This window comes from Adiantum capillus-veneris, chromosome 30, assembly GCF_014529385.1.
Source record: "Adiantum capillus-veneris isolate H3 chromosome 30, ASM1452938v2, whole genome shotgun sequence".
NCBI lineage: Eukaryota > Viridiplantae > Streptophyta > Polypodiopsida > Polypodiales > Pteridaceae > Adiantum > Adiantum capillus-veneris.
This window is the reverse complement of record NC_140960.1, coordinates 63659180-63664941: the sequence shown is the minus strand read 5'-3', so window position 1 is coordinate 63664941 and position 5762 is coordinate 63659180. Positions and strand designations below refer to the sequence as shown.

The 5762-nt window shown below is 43.9% G+C and overlaps 1 long non-coding RNA gene across 1 annotated transcript; it reads left to right on the top strand.

Annotated features, from left to right (window-relative positions):
• Positions 1 to 2519: 2519 nt before the first annotated feature.
• Positions 2520 to 3117, top strand: LOC147418082 (uncharacterized). Its single transcript, XR_015187329.1, has 2 exons — positions 2520 to 2596; positions 2666 to 3117. It is a non-coding gene; the product is annotated as an uncharacterized LOC147418082 (long non-coding RNA).
• Positions 3118 to 5762: the final 2645 nt, after the last annotated feature.

Here is a 5762-nt window from a genome sequence, read left to right as displayed (position 1 = left end):
GCATTTTTGGCTCGTCTAGAGAAAGATCTATACCAGCTATTCCTGAGTCAGGACTCACGTGAGGCATGGAGGCTCTTTCATGAGCACTCCCCCCCTCTGCCATCACTTCTACAGAGGCCTGGGGCCAATATGCATCATCTCTGTACACAGTTCCTGAGCAGCCCCCCCTTCCCGACCCCCCCGATCCATGCCCACACACATGTGCTTTTTTCACCGCTGAGATGGTGAGGAAGGCCATTGACAGGATGAGGACTGGGAGAGCATATGATCATGATGGCTTACTGGCTGAGCATTTCACGCATGCGAGAGATTTATTAGCAGAGCTTCTAGCAGTTATGTTTAACCGTGCCATGTGTGAGGGCTTGCCTGATACTTGGAGCCTATCTACTATTGTACCTATCTTCAAGTCGGGAGACCCTATGGAGCCTGGGAACTATCGCACTATCATGATTGGACACACATTGCCACGGTTGTACGCATCTATTCTTGAGTAGCAGCTGAGTAGATGGGCAGAGAGGGAGGGGATACGCGCAGCTGGGCAGGCAGGTTTCAGGAGGGGTTTTTCTACTCTTGGCCATATCTTGACACTCAGAGCCATCATTGAGGAGGGCAGATCGCGTGGGAGACGGATCTATTGTAGCTTTGTGGATTTCCAAAGCATTTGACACAATGCCCAGAGCTAGATTGATACGCAGATTACAGCAGATGAGAGTACCCACAGACGAAGCTCTAGCTCTTTGACACTTTAGTGGCTTCTGCATTGCTTTATGGAGCTGAGATTTGGGGACCTTCACTGTATCATCACGGGAGGATAGGCTGCAGTGATGGATGGGGGGACATGGAGAAGCCTCTGGTCTCTATGATCTCGCGGCTTATTAGAGCCAAGGCTTCAGTACCACGTGCTATTGTACGAGCAGAGCTAGCTGCCCTCCCCACTGGTGGTTGAGGCGCTCACCAGATCTGTCTCCTTCATACACCGCATGTGGGAACTTCCCAGAGACAGATATGCACGCCTTGCACTTGAGTCCTCTCGACAGTTAGCCATGCATGGAGATACAGCATGTTGGTTTCAGGCGCATGGGTTCAGCATAGACAAATTTCCTCCCTTCCAATACTCACTGGATGCGCCCTCTCTGACTCTTACACAGTCCGAGATCACCAAGCTCATTCGCCAGGACTTGACTCAGCTAGACACCAAGAGGACATGGATACAGCCAGCACAGGAGCTGGGCACGAAGATGGCTTTCTACAGAGAGCATCTCCTCCAGCTTATGGAGGATGGTTTTGTGACGAGGCCCAGATACATGGACACCCACTTGTCTCATTGGATACGATGTGCTATTGGCCAGATACGCACATCTTCACACCAGCTGCGGATCGAGATTGGGAGATACAGCGGAGTACCAGCAGAGGCGAGAACATGCCCCCTGTGTGACATCGAGCCTGAGACAGAGTTGCACTACACATGCCGCTGCCCCGTCTACTACGAGATACGAGGCCGCTTCCATTGCTTGTTCAGAGAGGGCTGTGGACTATTCTCTAGAGTCATGCGGTACGAGGATCAGAGATGATTGGGTTTGTTCTTGCTCGAGCTGCGCAGACACAGAGAGAGCCTGATGAGAGAGACAGATCACAGACTTCTTTAGAGCTGCCATTGGACACCCGGAGGAGTTACTACCACAGCAGAGCTCGTCGCTTTACACCAGAGGCATACTGATCGACCGAGCGACTGAGTTGGGGAGATCCAGACGCCCACGACTGCGGAGGACTACACAGCATCGACGGATGCTGCATCAGAGGATTCGGGTCACTTTGGCCCGACATGCACGACGCCCGGTCAGACTACTGGCCATGGAGGAGATTGATGACATCCGCCAGCAATCGATGCTGGATCTCATGTAATCTAGCTATCTGCCTAGTCCACACCTAGCAGTTTAAGATTCCATAGTATTTTATTTTGTCATTTTGTCATTCTGTCATTTTGTCGTCTTGTTACTCTGACTTTGTATGAGAGCCACCACATTGTAACTTTTTGGTCTCATAGGTCACTTTGGCCTTTTGAAGACGTTAATATAACATTTCATTTCATCTCTCTCTCTCTCTCTCTCTCTCTCTCTCTCTCTCTCTCTCTCTCTCTCTCTCTCTGCGCCTAAAATCCCTCCCCACTCTCTCTCTACGCTTGGGCTGGCGGGGGGGGGGGGGGGGTAGGGTTGGTGTTGGAGCGCTTAGGGTTGGGGTTGCAGGGAGAGCGCGAAGGGGGTGGGGGGGGTTGCAGGGGAGCGCGAGGGGGGAGAGCGAGAAAGCGCGTGGGTAGCAGTGGGAGCGGGAGTAGGGGGGGCAGGAACAGGGGGAGCAGCACGAGGCGGGGGCAGGAGGGCAGCGCAAGGGCAGGAGCAGCGAGAGAGAGAGAGAGAGAGAGAGAGAGAGAGAGAGAGAGAGAGAGAGAGAGAGAGAGAGAGAGAGATGGTGCAAAAACATTTGTGTAGTAATGGTAAGTGAAATTTTTGTTTCTGGCCGCCTTGCAGGTGTTTCTTAGAGGAGACAGTGTGGTCCTCATTCAAAAACTACCATAGGCAACCAATTCAATTCTTTTAAGGTGAAATTGGAAATTCATCATTGAATTCTATTCACTACACTGGGGTTCACTCAATTGAGTGGCTTACAGGATTTTTATTGTGCACGGGGGATCAAGTAGCCATGCCTTCGGAACAAAATTTTGAATACACCTGCATTAACCCATACGCAGCGAAATTCGGCAAAATAAGGTTCATAAGCAGTGTAAAGCATTTGATTCCAAATATCTAGAGCTTGTAAAGCTGAAGCTTGCCTTTACTTCGAAGGCTGAACTTAGATAAGTTGAATTGCTGGCAGGAGGTAACATGTCCATAAGTGGAAGTCTAATGAACGTTTTTGTAGCCCTGTTATATGTAATCGATAGTGATATACAGTGGAAACGCACCCAATCGACAACAAAATGTGCAGTCTTCCCAAGTTGCATGCTTTCAAAGATTTCACTGTTGAGTGTGGGACAAGGCTTTTATTTAAAGCTATTTAAAGCCTTGGTACTATTAACTGTAGAGCCTCAACTGATTCATCAATTAATAGCACTTTTCCTTTTTTTGGCTTTGAAAAGCAAGCAAGGGGCAATAGTCGTACCCTTCTGATATGTGTGACTGCCTTTGAGACGTACAGTGGGCGACCATCTTTCAACCTCGTCGATATCTATGCATAAACTTGCCTCCCTTAGCACTTGAGTACCTTTTTTTATTTGGAGCATCAGCTCAAACTGTTATCTGGTTCAGTCTCACTTAGATATTCACCTTACTTTCTTGAATTTTTTCATAAAAGCCAAGATTCACCATACTTTTCTCTGACTTATTTTATAGAAGCCAATTTTATATTATCACATGTTATGTCACACTAGAATTACTTATGCATTCTATGGTTTGGGAAAAAACGAAGATATGACGGCGAGACTTTTCAAGGATAACCTTGTTGGATGATTATCTTGGTCTACCACACAAAATCACATTAGTCGTGTGTGTTATTTAATTAGGAAAAGGGAAATGGTACACTATTAAAGCTATGGTTGAAAAGCAATTGAGTTTGCAGGCCAAGGGACGAAGTTTTAAATTCACTATTTCTCTATCAACATTCATTTCTTCTACTAGATGGAATGTGGAGAGGATGTACTTGTACTGAGCCTCTAGTAAAGAACATTGATTAATGTATGCATTGGGTGCTGTGAAGATCTTATATATAGAAAATTCTACCTCCTCACATGGCCTATGTAGTCTGCTTTCGACTAGTCAAGAGGTATGGAAGGTTGGAACCTTGGTTTTCCAAGGTTCCTAAAGGCCTCTTTGGATGCAAAAGTCATCTAAGGCTCGGAGATCCCCTCTTGCTATCCAATCCCAACCATATTAGTAGTGTGTTGCATAGTATGAACAGTAATAAATACAGGGGTAATGCCCTTGCACGAGATGTGAAGAGGCATAGGACGGTCACAAGGGTGTGTAGCTTGGCACACCATAGATGGGGTCAAGCTTGGTTGGTGTTTGGCCAAGTGCGAACAGGCAAAGACTCTTTTATATAAATATGGGATTCCTATCGTTAGGTGGATAGTTCAATATCAATGCTCCTATGTCAGAGAGCTCGCTAGGGAGCTCACCTTGAGAGGTTTAGGAGAGGCGTATGACACCTACAATTCGATGGTATCATAGTAGTTAGTATCCTTGTGGTGGGTAATGATGCTACACATAAGGTGATGTCCCTCCTCTGTGTTTCTATGAGATCAAGGGAAAGTACATATACATTTTCTTCTTATTGTGATTTGAAAGATTCTTTCTTAGGTTCATTGATAGAGATTACGTAATTGATGAGTAGGAATGAATTTCCTGTTCAAGAAAGCAATGGAGGACAATTGTTTGAATATTTTCAAAGCCATACAAACTTAAGTTTCATTCATGTCAAGTTTGCATATGTAATTAAGTGGAACTACTTGTTTATGATTGTTGTAGAATTTTGGTTTAAACCGTCTTTAGGAATAGCAACAATACAAAGATTGCAAATCAAAAGCTACAATATAGTGGGCTAGAAGCCAAGGCAACCAACTTTCACTGCTGTCGACTTTGCCAAATTTGTTCATATGCTCGTAGCTTAAAGGTACACAAACAATTGAATATAGCCGAGGTTTGCAGCCCATTGTAGCAATGGATGTAACTAGAGGCTAAGCATCGTTGCGCAAGGAGAGAATAAACGTGGGCTTGGAGCTATAATAAATTCCCTCAGAGGTAGCATATTGGAAACATAACCTTGCATGGGAACAGTGACTATGTGAGGATGTGAGCAAACAGTCTAAGACAACAAAGAAAACATTAAAATATCTTTGAAATTCATGCTAAAGTATGAACCTCAAAAATTATCTAATTCAATGAGACAAATTGCTTAAATCACATTTGTAAATTGTTAACATGAAAGAAACGTAATTGCACTGCTCTAACGTCAATATGATGTAAAAGTACATCCTTCTAAAGGTGTGAGGATACCACATAAGACATTCTAATATCCCATTGATACAAAATAAGAGGGTGACCTCAATCATATTTAGATTAATAATTCTATTGTTATTGACTTATAGTATGCACATTTGCTCCAATGCAAGGTTGTAACTTCCTACCAACTAGACTGTCACACTCTAAAATGTTAATAACTAAGAAATTCAGCAAGACAAGGAAAAAAGGAAAGGGTATGTCCAACAAGATGTTTGTCAGAAACCTGACTATAGAATTGTCTATGTGAAAATTTGTTTTTAATAAATTCATGTAAGAAGATAAACGATTATGATGATAACTTTTAATCCCCTTTGATATTGACTATATTGCTTTAGAAACTAGGGATTTTATTTTTCTCTCTAACACAACTCTCCTTCCAGTTTCATGAGTTTGTCACTGCTTGCTATAAGTTCTTTACAGATAGATAGCAAAAATAACCCCCACATGTATCATATTTGGGGTCATGCCAATATTATATGTTGAATGGTCAAGTCTTTTGATTGCTCGATGCTATGTACTCTTGGTCAATTGCCATAACTAGCAATATATAGTTGGGAATTGCTTGATAAGACCTAAGAGTATTTATTACCTCATTGCCACCATAAGGATCACTATACAATTGAGGAATGGCTCACGTTCTACATTATAATCATGTACTAGCCTACATGTGCGTTTTCCTTCTCTTGCGTATTTATTACCTCACTGCCA